General features: G+C 45.4%; 1 non-coding gene across 1 annotated transcript; it reads right to left on the minus strand.

Annotated features, from left to right (window-relative positions):
- Positions 1-1,423: 1,423 nt before the first annotated feature.
- On the minus strand, positions 1,424-1,498 carry Trnas-cga. The gene has a single exon. It is a non-coding gene; the product is annotated as a tRNA-Ser (tRNA).
- Positions 1,499-16,339: the final 14,841 nt, after the last annotated feature.

Here is a 16,339-nt window from a genome sequence, read left to right on the forward strand (position 1 = left end):
TGCTGGGAAGTGGCGGTGCGGTCCCCTACGGCACTGCGTAGGATCCTACGGTCTTGGCGTGCATCCGTGCGTCGCTGCGGTCCGGTCCCAGGTCGACGGGCACGTGCACCTTCCGCCGACCACTGGCGACAACATCTATGTACTGTGGAGACCTCACGCCCCACGTGTTGAGCAATTCGGCGGTACGTCCACCCGGCCTCCCGCATGCCCACTATACGCCCTCGCTCAAAGTCCGTCAACTGCACATACGGTTCACGTCCACGCTGTCGCGGCATGCTACCAGTGTTAAAGACTGCGATGGAGCTCCGTATGCCACGGCAAACTGGCTGACACTGACGGCGGCGGTGCACAAATGCTGCGCAGATAGCGCCATTCGACGGCCAACACCGCGGTTCCTGGTGTGTCCGCTGTGCCGTGCGTGTGATCATTGCTTGTACAGCCCTCTCGCAGTGTCCGGAGCAAGTATGGTGGGTCTGACACACCGGTGTCAATGTGTTCTTTTTTCCATTTCCAGGAGTGTATTATTCCGTTGTGTTTAAGTTCCCACGGTTAGCGATTATAAATGTATCCATCGACTCTCCACTTTTGAATCGCGGTTTGAAATTCATAAATTCACATGTAGTAGTTATTAACAGGTCCTGAATATGAACATTATTGCGGGGCTTTGCAGTTCGAAATTGGTTCCATTACAACTCTCTGGAATAAAGACATTTACTCCTAAAATGAGATATATTTAGATTACAACATCTGATACGTGAATAGAAGTAATATGTAAGTACAATATCAAACTGCTACGAGAAGTAGTTGACAACAAGACGAAGCGAAGGGCCACATAGGAAAAAAATGCTAGTATTTAAAGAACTAGAGTACATGGGTATAGACACGATTCAAATAAAAGAACGAGAGAAGGCATTACGGAAACTGCGAGCCGATGGGGTAGAAAAGCGCCATGATACAACATTAACAATGATAGAATCGAGTGTTCATGACGTATAATGGAGCATAGGTTAATGCTTTCCTTAAATCATTGTCTAAAAGAAAAGAAAAAACCTCCAAACATACAGAAATTATGTTAATAACGTAAGTTAATAAGAAATGTGAACAATACAAACAGAGAAACAATGCTAGTATTTAGAGAACTAGAGTATATGGGTATAGACACGATTCAAATAAAAGAACGAGAGAAGGCATTACGGAAACTGCGAGCGGATGGGGTAGAAAAGCGCCATGATACAACATTAACAATGAAAGAATCGAGTGTTTATTACATATAACGGAGCATAGGTTAATGCTTTCCATAAATCATTGTCTAGAAAGAAAAGAAGAAACCTCTAAACATACAGAAATTATATTTCCATATTGAAATTTTCGCTCTGCAGCGGAGTGTGCACTGATATGAAACTTCCTGGCAGATCGAAACTGTGTGCCGGACCGAGACTCGAACTCGGGACCTTTGCCTTTCGCGGGCAAGCGCTCTACCAACTGAGCTACCCAAGCACGACTCACGCCCCGTCCTCACAGCTTTACTTCTGCAAGTACCTCGTCTCCTACCTTCCAAACTTTACAGAAGCCCTCCTGCGAACCTTGCAGAACTAGCATTCCTGAAAGAAAGGTTCGCAGGAGAGCTTACGTGAAGTTTGGAAGGTAGGAGACGAGGTAGTGGCAGAAGTAAGGGTGTGAGGACAGGGTGTGAGTCGTGCTTGGGTAGACCAGCTGGTAGAGCACTTGCCCGCAAAAGGCAAAGGTCCCGATTCGAGTCTCGGTCCGGCACACAGTTTCGATCTGCCAGGAAGTTTCAGAAATTATATTAATAACGTAAGTTAATGAGAAATGTGTACAATACAAACAGAGAATTGTAGGAGTGATTAGCTGCTCATACAACGTTTTGTGAGAGTGTTTCGCGATAAACTGCAGCACTTTTAGGAATTATTTCTTTGTAAGCTCTAACCTAAATCCTGAAGGGCGTATGCTGTAGGACAACATGATTATAATCAGACACCTCATTGAGAAACACGGAACTTCATTGGAAACACGCAGAGTTGAGCAGAAAATCACATTTGAGGTCTTTTATTATGATGAATCTACCAATTTATTTCACCCAAGCCTCATCTGACAATAATGTAGAAGTTGTCACGGTAATACAATAAAAACCAGTAGCTCAAAATATAGATATACACAGAATAATTAAGTATGCCCTAAAAGGGTAAGAGACAGTCGACCGTGGCATTGATAAAGGAACCATACCATCATCTGCCTGACGTGATCTAGGAAAGCCACTGAAAATCCATATTAGGATATTCCGACAGAGTGAACCCGGTCCTCCCGAATACAAGGTCCGTGCCTTAACAGCTCCACCGCCTCATTCGGTTGGTCCCTATTGTACTATGTTCTTTGACTTACACACAAATATCTTCTCGTGACGAATAATTTAAAAGCATAGTTTTTCTCTTATCGCCGCACACACTAAGGGCACCCGATGATGACTTCTGGGCCACAAAGATGTGCGACGACTTCAGTCTGTTAGTGCAACAAATTCCTTGGCCACAAACCTTCAAGTATGTTCCATGTTTCTGGAATAGGCTGTAAACCGTAATCATGTATTGAAATGCTGCACTGCGTCGTAGTTACTCCTATTTATTATTGCTAACTGCTCTGCGTCCTCCGAGTAATCTTTAATTGTGTAGTAAGAATTACCTATGAAGAATAATTTAGTGCCTATCTGAACAGTTCTATCTTATTAATGTCTTTCATTCCCTCGGGTAATTTATAGTACAGTTTTGTTTCACGACAGAATATACTATTTGGATATTTTTGTTTGTCTTGCCTTGGTAAATGTAAGTTCACGCTGGCTCTTGTTCCATTGTTATGTATAGAACTGTTTCATGCTTTCGATTTGAAGAAAACAATGCCATAGCTAAGAACTGAGTGTACGTGTGTATAGTGTGCAACCACAAGGCATTGGCTATTAAAAACTGATGGAAAACCGTAAGGAGATGACAAAATTCCGTTTGACTTTATCACTGTGTTGTCATTCCACCTTAATCGATGATCAGTAATCATCCCTACAATCTTTGTGCTTATTACGCAGTCTATAGATTTATTAAAATGTTCAAATGTGTGTGAAATCTTATGGGACTTAACTGCTAAGGTCATTAGGCCCTAAGCTTACACACTACTCCATGACTGTAGTGCCCTAGACCGCTCGGCTAATCCCGCGCGGCATAGATTTATCATATGTGCCTAGTGTGACAGAGCTGTTTTCCCTCTTAATGCTGAAGCGCGTATTGTTCATTTTGCTGCTGTTTTTGTACTGCATTTTTACCCAGTTTGTGGAAGTTTCAGGAACTTGATGATCGCTGAGAGCATACCGAATAATTTGATGTGGTACTCGATCAATAGTCCTCTAGGCCAACAAAAGCAAGGTGTAATAACCTCCTTTTCTTGCGGAATTTCTCCATCAGCGGGCGCGAAGTAACAATTGCGACTATATTGCTACATCCCTTCAGAAAGTGACATTTATTTATTGAAAACTTGACTATCTTCCGCAGCCTGTTACCAAGGATATTTTCGAGTATCTTCACAGTGTGGGAGAAGAGCCGGATTGGGCAGTATTTATTACATTTAGCATGTTCACCCTTGCCTTTAAAAATACGGTCTGTCTTACTAGATGGGCAATAGATAGGTACCAGGCCGCATTGAATGATGGAGTTGAAGAATTCTGCCAGCTAGGTGGTCGCTTTGTGGTTAAGTCCCTCACTTTTCCGTATGTCTGCGGGAAGGCTGTCTTGTCCTAGAGCCTTTCAAATTTTTCATGTTACGAATGGCAACTGTGACCTAATCTGGTGTGATACGTGGAAATGGTCCTATTGCGATATTGCCTTTGATATTGGTGGGTAAGGAAGTTCAATATTGGATATTTCACTGAAATACTCTCGGCAATGTCCCAGAATAATTTTGCTGTTGTGGAGATGTCGGCCATTATTATGCTTCACATACACTTGCAGTGTTCTTTACCTGACCTGCTCTACACCGCGCTCGTCCAGACAGTAGACGATTTTGTTGTCTTTTTTACTTGTTAGTTGGTTACACACTGAAGAGCCAAAGAAACTGGTATACCTGCCTAATATCGTGTAGGGGGACTCGATTAACGTCCGAAGTAATGCTAGAGGGAATGGACACCATGAATCCGTAAGAGTACGAGGGGATGGAGATCTCTCCTGAACAGCACGTTGCATGGCATCCCAGATACGCTCAATAATGTTCAGGTCTGGGGAATTTGGTGGCCAGTGGAAGTGTTTAAACTCAGAAGAGTGTTCCTGGAATCACTCTGTAGCAATTCTGGACGTGTGGGGTGTCGCATTGTCCTACTGGAATTGCCCAAGTTTCGCGGTATTCACAATGGACATGAATGAATGCAGGTGATCAGACGGGATGCTTACTTACGTGTTACCTATCAGAGTCGTATCTAGGCGTATCAGGGGTCTTATATCACTCCAACCGCACACGCCTCACACCATTACAGAGCCTCTACCAGCATGAACAGTCCCCTGCTGACATGCAGACTCATGGATTCATGAGGTGGCCTCCATATCCGTAAACGTCCTACCGCTCGATACAATTTCAAACGAAACTCGTCCGACCAGGCAAAATGTTCCCAGTCATCAACAGCCCAATGTTGGCATTGGCGGGCCCAGGCGAGGCGTAAAACTTTGTGTCGTGCAGTCGTCAAGGATACACGTGTGGGCCTACGGCTCCGAAAGCCCATATCGATGATGTTCCGTTGAATGGTTCGCACGCTGACACTTGTTGATGTCCCAGCACTGAAATATGCAGCAGTTTGCGGAAGAGTTGCACTTCTGTCACATTGAACAATTCTCTTCAGTCGTCGTTGGTTACGTTCATGCACGATCTTTTTCCGGCCGCAGCGATGTCGGAGATTTGATGTTTCACCGGATTCCTGATATTCACGGCACACTCGTGAAATGGTCGTACGAGAAAATGCCCTCTTAATCGCTGTTTCGGAGATGCTGTGTCTCACAGCTCGTGCGCCGACTGTAACACCATGTTCAAACTCACTTAAATCTTGATAACCTGCTATTGTAGCAGCAGTAACCGATCTAACAACTGCACCAGACACTTGTCTTATGTAGGCGTTGCCGACCGCAGGACCGTATTCTGCCTGTTTACATATCTCTGTATTTGTGCACGCATGCCTATACCAGTTTGTTTGGCGCTTCAGTGTATAAATGTTGGTAGTGATTTTCTTTGGTCTACACAACTACTCTCTTTGCCTCCTTCGTGGTGGCTTTGTAGTGCTGAAGCGTCTCCTCATTCTGGGAAGATCGCAACTGTAAGAAAGCTTATTTCTTTGCATGCAATTTTTCTTTTTAGCGTCTGTCCGCAACCACGTCAGTTTATCAGTTCTACGCGTATATGGCTGTGTTAAACCAAGCTCAGCTTGAGCTACATCAATTACGCTATTGTTAAATAGTGACCAATTGTGATCAATGTGAGCATAATAACCAGGAAGGAACAAACTTCTCACTGATGGCCGCTTTATGCTTTTATAGCTTCCACCAATTGCTTTTGGATTGAACTTTCAAATAGGGTGCTCTTATTTAACCTTTCATTCGGATTTAGGTAACTAACAGTTTAGTTGGAGGCTAGCCTTCAGATGGTAGGACTTCGGTTTGTGAGACAGTTTGCAGGTCACGTCTGCGGAGTAATATATAGTCACTCTGAGTACTGTGCCCACCGCAAGTGTAGGTGATCCGATGTGATGTGAGTTTCTTAAATACCGTATTGCTGACAGATTGGTCATTTCTAAATCGAACTGTAGGATTCATTTCTCATCTTTGTTTCTGATGTCTTAGCCAAAATTCCCTTGGCACCTGTTCTCCTTGCTGGTACTACCAATATACACATTATAACCTTCAAGCAGAGTAAATATGTGTTCTTCATTGCTTGTCATAACACCGTCTTGAAACACATATCAGGACGTGTCTTCAATTGTCTCATCTCAGCTTGTCTGTAGGGCATACGCGGTAAACATGAGAATTCTACAAGTCGGGGTGTCTATGACTACTGAGGTGAAACAATCGGAGAATCGTTGTACAGTTGATACTTGGTTACGGAGTTTTTCGGTCACTAAAACAGTGACTTCTTAGTTATTAGTGGTGCCATGATAAATCAGTTTATACCCTCGAATGTCTCTGGATCTCTGTCCTTTCTATCGCGTCTCCCTTAGGCAGGCTACATGGAAATAACGAGATTTTGTGGCAGTTTGCGACTACGATCTGTTAGTGTCCCAATGTCATTGGCTTGGCAAACCTCGCTCTCTTCTCGCGTTGGCCACACGAGAGAATCGCGCGACATCTTCGGGGGACACCTTAGCATTATCCGATAATTTAACTTGTGCCATAGACCCTTGAGTGGCGACAATGACTGACCGGTCGGCCTGCCGTCAGTGCCTGTCATAGCCAAGGTTTGAGTTAGGCTGCCCCTAGCATGGAATCAGACTCCTTTTGTAGCCTCTCTCTGAAGTACATGTATAGGGTGTCTCTCTTAAGAGTCCTCAGGCCCATTTTCCCTTCTGTTTTGGCAGATAATTGCAATCTGGTTTCTGCAATTTGACAGACAGCGTCGGTTTGTTTCCAGTTGCGAGCAAAATTATTTTTAAGCGGAATTTTACGCGCCCATTACACTAAATGCTCCCAGATTAGTCTAGTGCGACATTCTTTTTCTCGATCTGTACGAATATGGACAGTAAAACGCGAAGAATAACTAGTACTCCGGTAGCGAGTTGACAGTGCTTCTGCATGAAGGTGGCAGTGAACGCGAGACTGCGCAGTGCTGTAGCTGTTGAAGTACTGATTGTTCATCGTGTTTTACTGTCCGTGTTGATAGAGATTGATAAAATGAGTATCGCAATAGACTAATTTGTGACTGCTCAGTCGAATGGAATTGTAAAATTTGTCTTTAAAAGTTACTTTGCTCGGAATGGGAAACAAACCGGTGATTTCCATCGATACTCAGACCCAAACACAAGCTGAGCAGTATTTTTTTGGCTGACTCCAGCCACACACTGCATAACTAAATTGCAGATATCTGCCGGAACACCAGAGAAGATGCGTCTGACGCCCCATAGAAGAGACGCCCTGTGTGTATTCTGTACTAGCATTTTTTTACGAAGTTTTTCTAGAAACCTTCACCTCTCCATCTACATCTATGAAGTGGGTAGGACACGGCACTTCCAATTATTTCGCTTATGAGTGCTTCTTCCTTTTCCATTCACAACTGCAGCACTGAAACTGCGATTGCTTAAACGCTTCTGTGCGTGCTCTAAATGGCCTAATCTTGTGCTCGCGGCCCCTATGCGAGCGATGTATCGTGTAGGAAGCTGTAGTGGATTCCCAGAATTCTACCTCAAAGCTCGTTCTTCAAATTTTGTTAATGGGCTTTTACAGCATAGTTTGCATTAATCTTGGAGCGTCTGCCGGGTCAGTTTTTCCAGCATCTCCGAGCCGTTCTCCCAGGCGCCAAACAAAGCGGGCTACCCTTGTTTGCGTACAATAAGTTTCTCCGGTTACACCTGTCGGATGTGGGTCGCACACACGTGAACTACTGTTAGGATGACTAATGCGAGTGTTTTATGAGAAATCTTCTTTGTGGACTGGTTGTATGGTTGTATATTTCGTGGTATGCTATCAATGAGAGGAAGTCGGCCATGTCCGTTACCTACGTCTAAGCATATGTGATCGTTCCACTTCATGGTAGCCGTAGGATAATACGTTTTTTAGAGTTATGAAGTGTACAGTTTTACATGACTGAACATCTGAAGTAAGTTGCTAATCCTTCCATCACTTTAAAGTCATAGCAAAATGCAGTCTAAGACACACGACGCACCACAAAGAAATTATACGATTGGGACGAAAATCGATAATCGTGATATACATGCACAGATAAAAAAATGATAACAATTTCAGAAAAATTGGATGATTTATTCCAGAGAAAGAGATTCACAAACTGAGCAAGTCAATAGCGCGTTAATCCACCTCTAGCCCTTATGTAAGCAGTTATTCGGCTTGGAACTGATTGATTGGGTTGTTAGATGTCCTCACGAGGGATATCGTGCCAGATTCTGTCCAACTGACGAGGTTAGATCGTCAAAACCCAGAGTTTATTGGAGGACCCTGGCCAGAATGCTCCAAACGTTCTCAACTGGGAAGAGATCTGTCGACCTCGCTGGCCAAGGTAGGGTTTGGCAAACACGAAGGCAGGCAGCAGAAACTCTTGCCGTGTGCGGGCGGGTATTATCTTGCTGAAATATAAGCTGAGGATGGCTTGCCATGAAGGGCAAAAAAACGCAGTGTAGAATATCGTCGACGTACCACTTCCCTGTAAGGGTGCAGCTGATGACAAACAAAGGGATCTTGCTATGTAAACAAATGATACCCCAGAAGTTCACACCTAGAAGTCGAGATTTATGGTTGGCGACAGTCAGTTTGGTGTCCCATCGCTATCCAGGGCGACTCCAGACGCGTCTTCCGTCTGGACTTGCTATGATGGGAGCAGAACTGTCTTCAGTGACTAATCCCGCATCGAAATGAACCTCAATGTGGTGACAGCAATACCCAAGAAAGAAAATAGGAGTAATCCACTGAATTATAGACACATATCGCTAACGTCGATTTCCAGTAGGATTCTGGAACATATATTGCGTTTGAACATTATCAATTACCCCGAAGTAAACGATTTATTGGCAAACAGTCAATAGAGATTCAGAAAACGTCATTCTTGTTAAACACAACTAACTCTTCAGTCTCACGAAATAATGACAGCTATTGACGGGGTATGTCAAGTTGACTTCATAATTTTAGGTATCGTTCCTTACAAACGACTTCTCATCAAATGGCGTGCCTATGGTGTATCGTCCCAGTTATGTTACTGGATTCGTGATATCCGGTCAGAAAGATCACAGCGAGTATTAATCGCCGGAAAGTAGTCGGGTAAAACAGAAGTAATATCTGGCGTTCCACAAGGAAGTGTTATAGGTTCTTTTCTGTTCCTGATCCACATATTCGATTTAGGAGTCTATCTGAGCAGCCCCTTAGATTTTTTTGCAGATGATGCTGTCATTTGCTGTCTTGTGAAGTCATCAGGTGATTAAACCAAGTGCAAATCGATTTAGGCAAGATATCTCTATGTTGCGAAAACTGGAAAGTGACGCAGAATAAATGAAAAGTGCCAAGTCGTCCACATGAGTACTAAAGTAAGTTCTGGTACTTGATAAATCACACGAATCTAAAGACTGTAAATTCAAGTAAATACTTAGGAATTACAGTTATGAATAACTTGAACTGTAACGATCACATAGATAAAGTTGTGGGAAATGCAAACCCAAGACGGCGATTTATTGGCAAAACGCTTAGAAAACGCAACAAGTCTACTAAAGAGACTGCTTAAACTACTCTTGTCTGCCCTCTTCTGGAATATTGCTGTGCGGTGTGGGATTCGCATCAGCTAGGACAGAGAGAGGACATTGAAAAAGTTCAAAAAAGGGCAGCTCGTTCTGTATAATCTTGAAACAGGGGGGAAAGTGTCATGAATATGATACACGAACCGGGTTGGAAGTAATTAACACAAAAGTGTTTTTCATTGCGGTAGAATCTGCTTATGAAATTTCAGTCACCAACTTTTTTCTCAGGGTGTGAAATAGTTTTGATGGTGTCCACCTACATAGAGAGAAATGATCATCATAATGAAATAAGGGCAACCAGAGCTCGCATTGAAATATTTGTTTGCTTTCTCCGTGCGCTTTTTGAGATTGGAACGGTAGAGAAATAACTTGAAGGTGGTTCGATGAACCCTCTACCATGCACGTAGTTGTGAATCACAGGATAATCATGTGTATGTAGATGAGATGACCAGCGAAGACATGTCTGGAAAAGCCGCTGACAATGCTGGGATGACAACCTGACTTTCGATCGGCATACGGCTTGACAGATAAGAGTGATGATCTGGGATGCCATTTCTTTTCAGAGTAGGACCACTTTGGTTATCATCCACGGCACCCTTACACCACACCTGTACGACGACGATATTCTACGCCCTCTTTTGTTATCCTTCATGGCAAGTCTCCCTGGGCTTACATTTCAACAAGTTAACGCCCGCCCGCACACTGAGAGAGTTTCTATTGCTTGTCTTCGTGCTTGCCAAACCCTGCCTTGACCAGCAAGTTTGCCATATTTCGCCCGTATTGACAGTCTCTGGAGCATTATGGGCAGGGCCTTCCAACCAGTCGGGATTTGACGATCTAACGCCCCAACGGGACAGAATGTGTTACTATATCCCACAGGAGAATATCCAACAACTCTATCAATCAGTGCCAAACCGAATAACTGCTTGCACAAGGGTCAGAGGTAGACCAACGTGTTATTGACGTGCTCAATTTGTGAAGTTTATCTCTCGAATAAATCATTCATTTTTTTCTGAAATTTTTGTCATTTGTTTGTCTGTTCATGTACATCTCGTTCGGATAATTCCTTCGTTGTGCGTAATTTGTTTGTCTTACAGTGTATGAATTAATGTTAGTGACTTTTTACATACTGTAACTGATATTAGATATCTGCCTCATATGTGAAGAGTCGGAAGTCGCTATTAATTTCGTCTGTGAAGTAAAATATTCAACAAGAATAGGAAGATTCCCAAAACACGTCCACAAGGCACACGAAGTTGTCTCTACAGCTGTCAATGACTCTAGCAAAGATAACATGCTGTGTCCTCCCAGCCAGGAAATCCTCAATCCAGTAAGGAATTTGGCTTGATACACTATACGACAATAGGTGTGGTGCTGAATAAAATGCTTTTTGAAAGTCAAGAAATAATGTACCACCTGACTGCCTGGGTGCATGGTCTCAGGATGTCAAGTGAGACAAGCGGAAGTTGGATATCCCATTATCGATGTTTTCGGATTCCATACTGACTTGCGTATGCAGGGCGGGGCGAATAAAAGTGGCCCGGACGAGTGTATAAGATTGTTCGTAAATGTATGCACATAACCACACTCCGTGACGTGCACACCACGTGTATCCCCGCCATATGATCCACACCGGTTCAGATCGTAGTGCGGACTGTGTCAGAGTGAGAGGAGCAGTGTAAAGGCGACGATAGTACTCACAGTGGAGCAGCGGGCTTCTGGTGTGGTCAGTTGTTTCCTGAGAATTTTAATGATGTCAAAGTTCTAGCAAAGGGTGCCATGCAACACTTAGTCCGAAAATAGTGTCACACAGGATCTGTTTTGAACAAGTCAAAAAACTTTCCGAAACGTGCCCACACATCTGAAGATGTGTCTTCAATTCACCAAAAAATGCTTCGGAGTCGTACCAAATCAGCCCGACACCTGTTTCATTAGTCTGGCATATCACGTCTATCTTGCCGACGATTACTCCTCCTGAACCTGCACATTAATCCCTAGAGAGCGTTCATGCATTAAAACCAGCAGACGCTTCTCAGCGGTCCAGTTTTGTGAGTGGCTGTTCACTGAGATAACAATGAATAGCTAGGACTTGTATCTGTTCTTTATATCTGATGAAGTATGGTTCCAGCTCAGTGATTGTGTCAAATCACAGAATCACAGGCTCTGGGCAGTGTAAAATCTGCATAAGTTCCACCAAACACCATTGCATGATCGGAAGGTTGGGGTTTTATTTGCAGTGTCTTTGCGTCGCGTTATTGGTTCTATCTTCTTTCATCAGGTGCTGACTTCGACGCGTTACATTGCCAACATTTTGAAACCATTTGTGGTAGCTTTAACGGAGGAGGGAAAGACCTACTGTTACTTCCAATATGATGCAGCAACTGCCAATACAGCCGACCGAACCCTCGAGCACATTTACAAAGTCTTCACCGTGACAAAGCTGCTACCAGAGGCCAGTCTGTTCGAGGCCCTAGCTGGCCGCCCCGGCCAACTGAACTGTCAGTATGCGATTACTTTGTGTGAGAGCGCTGAAGCCTAAGGTTTATCGCAACAACCCTCGTATTCTACAAGAACAGCAGCAAAACATTTCGGGTTAAACTGTAGCAGTTCCAGCAGTCTGGCTTTGATGCGTCTTCAACAACTTACTGACCTGGGCCCAAAATTGCCAAGAGATGAATCTACTATAATCATGTTAGTATTGTATTTTCCATCCTGTGCTGTGTTCCTTTGTACCCTGGAACTCTGTTTTCTGGGACTCTTTTATTTGCCTCAGTCTTTAGTAAGTAATTCTGTTCTTTTGATCTTAAAATTATGTTCTAGGATTCTAGAACAGCAGGAGATCAGGCAGTGTTTTGCGGATCATGTCTGTTATCTTCTTGTAGACAGATGTGACCTGCATTTTTCTTCCAGTCACTGGAAACAGTTTCCTGTTCAGTAAAACATTCTCGGTTTTCTTCCCATGGTAATTGGGGATAAAATCTCGAACTTATGACGATAGCCTACATCGTTATCGTCAGGAGCAACTGACTGCATTCACTGCTTTTTTTTTTTTTCGTTATTGTGATTTCATTCCCCTGCCCCATCGGCAGGGAAGGGCTTGCAGCGGTACAGTCCACCGCTCTAAAGCAAACCAGTTTTAGAACATACATGAAAGGGGAACATTTACAAAAAAAGGGGTAATAAAAAGTTGACAGAAAAAACACAGGATACAGGGATGATGGGAGTTAAGATATACATGCCTTCACTGCACGCCTTATATAGCCTGTGGACGGCTTCTGATTGGTCACCTTGTGACTGGTCGGCGATTACGTACTGCTGTCGCAGACGATGACAGTGTCTACACTGGTGGCGCCAGCCCTTCCGTGCGAACGTTAGCACCATAAGGAAAGTGTGTGTTGCGTCTCTGCATCGAGCACTCGTTTCCATGCACCGCTCAGATAATATCTGCTATCACGGCTACAGTTCTTCTCCCTCATTCTTATTTTAACAGCCTCCTTAATAACAGGATCCCAGTATGTGGAAGCATGGGACAAAATTTTTGTTTCATCAAACAATATTTTAGGTTTGTTAGTGAGGCTGTGCTCCACAATTGTCGATTTCTCTAGTTCTCCATTAAAAATAGAGAACTACAGAAATAGACAATCGTGGAGCTCAGCCTCACTAACAAACATAAAATACTGTTTGATGAAATAAAAATTTTGTCGCATACCTCCACATAATGGGATTCTGTTGTTAAGGAGGCTATTGAAATAACACTTAGCGAGAAGAACTTTAACCGTGATAGCGGATATTATCTGAGCGGTGCATGGAAATGAGCACTCGATTCAGTGAAGCAGCAGAGACATTCCTTGCAGTGCTTACGTTCCCAAGGAAGCGGTGTCACCACCAGTGCAGACAAAATGTTCAAATGTGTGTGAAATCTTATGGGACTTAACTGCTAAAGTCATCAGTCCCTAAGCTTACACACTACTTAACCTAAATTATCCTAAGGACAAACACACACACCCATGCCCGAGGGAGGACTCGAACCTCCGCCGGGACCAGCCGCACAGTCCATGACTGGAGCGCCTGAGACCGCTCGGCTGATCCCGCGCGGCCCAGCCCAGACACTCACACCGTCTGCGACAGCAGTGCAATCGCCGACCAATCAGACGCCAACCAATCAGAAGCCGTCCACGGACTGTATTAGGCCACCACAGCAGCAGTGGAGAGTCTCCCGCCCTATCCGTCTCCTGCCTCTTGGTGCGCCTGCTGCCCCCTTTTTTACCTCTTCCTCCCCTCCCAGCCCCCCACCCCACCACAGCACCTTCCACCCCTCTTTGTTCGCTCCTCTCCAGCCCCCAGTCCCTCGGCAGATCCCTACCAGTGATCTGTCACACTGTTTCCTAATTGAGAAAACTGCATAAGTGTCTGGCGTCTCGTCGACGGTGAATTCATTCAGAGCGGAACACAAACTATGATGGGACAAGGTTGGATCAGGGAAAGTATCGTGTCGTGTTCAAAGGATTTGTCTAGGGATGTGGCTAAATAACCACGGCGATCTTAAATGGGGAGGGGATTATAACATGAATCAATGAACTGTCACTCGACCGAAGGGACGAAAATTACTTTTCAGTCAGGTCTTAGCGAAAACTGATTATAATGCAGAATAACTACTAGAGTGTTAGTATACTCGTACGTGTCCTTTGAGATATAAGCCCTGAAACCTAGAAAAGACATCAGAACAGCGAATACACTCCAGAATGATACACTCCTGGAAATTGAAATAAGAACACCGTGAATTCATTGTCCCAGGAAGGGGAAACTTTATTGACACATTCCTGGGATCAGATACATCTCATGATCACACTGACAGAACCACAGGCACATAGACACAGGCAACAGAGCATGTACAATGTCGGCACTAGTACAGTGTATATCCACCTTTCGCAGCAATGCAGGCTGCTATTCTCCCATGGAGACGATCGTAGAGATGCTGGATGTAGTCCTGTGGAACGGCTTGCCATGCCATTTCCACCTGGCGCCTCAGTTGGACCAGCGTTCGTCCTGGACGTGCAGACCGCGTGAGACGACGCTTCATCCAGTCCCAAACATGCTCAATGGGTGACCGATCCGGATATCTTGCTGGCCAGGGTAGTTGACTTACACCTTCTAGAGCACGTTGGGTGGCACGGGATACATGCGGACGTGCACTGTCCTGTTGGAACAGCAAGTTCCCTTGCCGGTCTAGGAATGGTAGAACGATGGGTTCGACGACGGTTTGGATGTACCGTGCACTATTCAGTGTCCCCTCGACGATCACCAGTGGTGTACGGCCAGTGTAGGAGATCGCTCCCCACACCATGATGCCGGGTGTTGGCCCTGTGTGCCTCGGTCGTATGCAGTCCTGATTGTGGCGCTCACCTGCACGGCGCCAAACACGCATACGACCATCATTGGCACCAAGGCAGAAGCGACTCTCATCGCTGAAGACGACACGTCTCCATTCGTCCCTCCATTCACGCCTGTCGCGACACCACTGGAGGTGGGCTGCACGATGTTGGGGCGTGAGCGGAAGACGGCCTACCGGTGTGCGGGACCGTAGCCCAGCTTCATGGAGACGGTTGCGAATGGTCCTCGCCGATACCCCAGGAGCAACAGTGTCCCTAATTTGCTGGGAAGTGGCGGTGCGGTCCCCTACGGCACTGCGTAGGATCCTACGGTCTTGGCGTGCATCTGTGCGTCGCTGCGGTCCGGTCCCAGGTCGACGGGCACGTGCACCTTCCGCCGACCACACGCGACAACATCGATGTACTGTGGAGACCTCACGCCCCACGTGTTGAGCAATTCGGCGGTACGTCCACCTGGCCTCCCGCATGCCCACTATACGCCCTCGCTCAAAGTCCGTCAACTGCACATACGGTTCACGTCCACGCTGTCGCGGCATGCTACCAGTGTTAAAGACTGCGATGGAGCTCCGTATGCCACGGCAAACTGGCTGACACTGACGGCGGCGGTGCACAAATGCTGCGCAGCTAGCGCCATTCGACGGCCAACACCGCGGTTCCTGGTGTGTCCGCTGTGCCGTGCGTGTGATCATTGCTTGTACAGCCCTCTCGCAGTGTCCGGAGCAAGTATGGTGGGTCTGACACACCGGTGTCACTGTGTTCTTTTTTCCATTTCCAGGAGTGTATTTTCACTCTGCAGCGGAGTGTGCGCTGATATGATACATTCTGGCAGATTAAAACAGTGTGCCGGACCGAGATTCGAACTCGAGACTTTTACCTTTTGAGCACTTGCCTGCGAAGGGCAAAGGTCCCGACTCGAGTCTTGGTACGGCACACAGTTATATGTTTTATCTGCCTGGACGTTTCATATCGGCGCACACTCCGCTGCAGAGTGAAAATTTCATTCTGAAAGCATAGCCCAGGCTGTGGCTAAGCCATGTCTCAGCGATATCCTTTCTTTAAAAACCGCTAGTCTTGCAAGTTTCGCAGGTGAGCTTCTGCAAAGCTTGTAATGTAGGAGACGAGGTACTGGCGGGAGTAAGGCTGTGAGGACGGGACGTGAGTCGTGCTCTTGGGTTGCTTAGATAGTGGAGCAGTTGCCTGCGAAAGGCAAAAGTACCAAGTTCGAGTTTCGGTCCGGCACTCAGTTTTAATCTGCCAAATGGTCCAAATGGCATTATGGGACTTAACATCTGAGGTCATCAGTCCCCTAGACTTAGAACTACTTAAACCTAATTAACCTAAGGACATCACATACATCCATGCCCGAGGCAGGATTCGAACCTACGACCGTAGCAGCCACGTGGTTCCCGACTGAAGCGCCTAGAACCGCTCGGCCACAGCGGCCGGCTTTTAATCTGCCATGAAGTATCAG

The sequence above is a fragment of the Schistocerca piceifrons genome, chromosome X, assembly GCF_021461385.2.
Source record: "Schistocerca piceifrons isolate TAMUIC-IGC-003096 chromosome X, iqSchPice1.1, whole genome shotgun sequence".
Taxonomy (NCBI): domain Eukaryota; kingdom Metazoa; phylum Arthropoda; class Insecta; order Orthoptera; family Acrididae; genus Schistocerca; species Schistocerca piceifrons.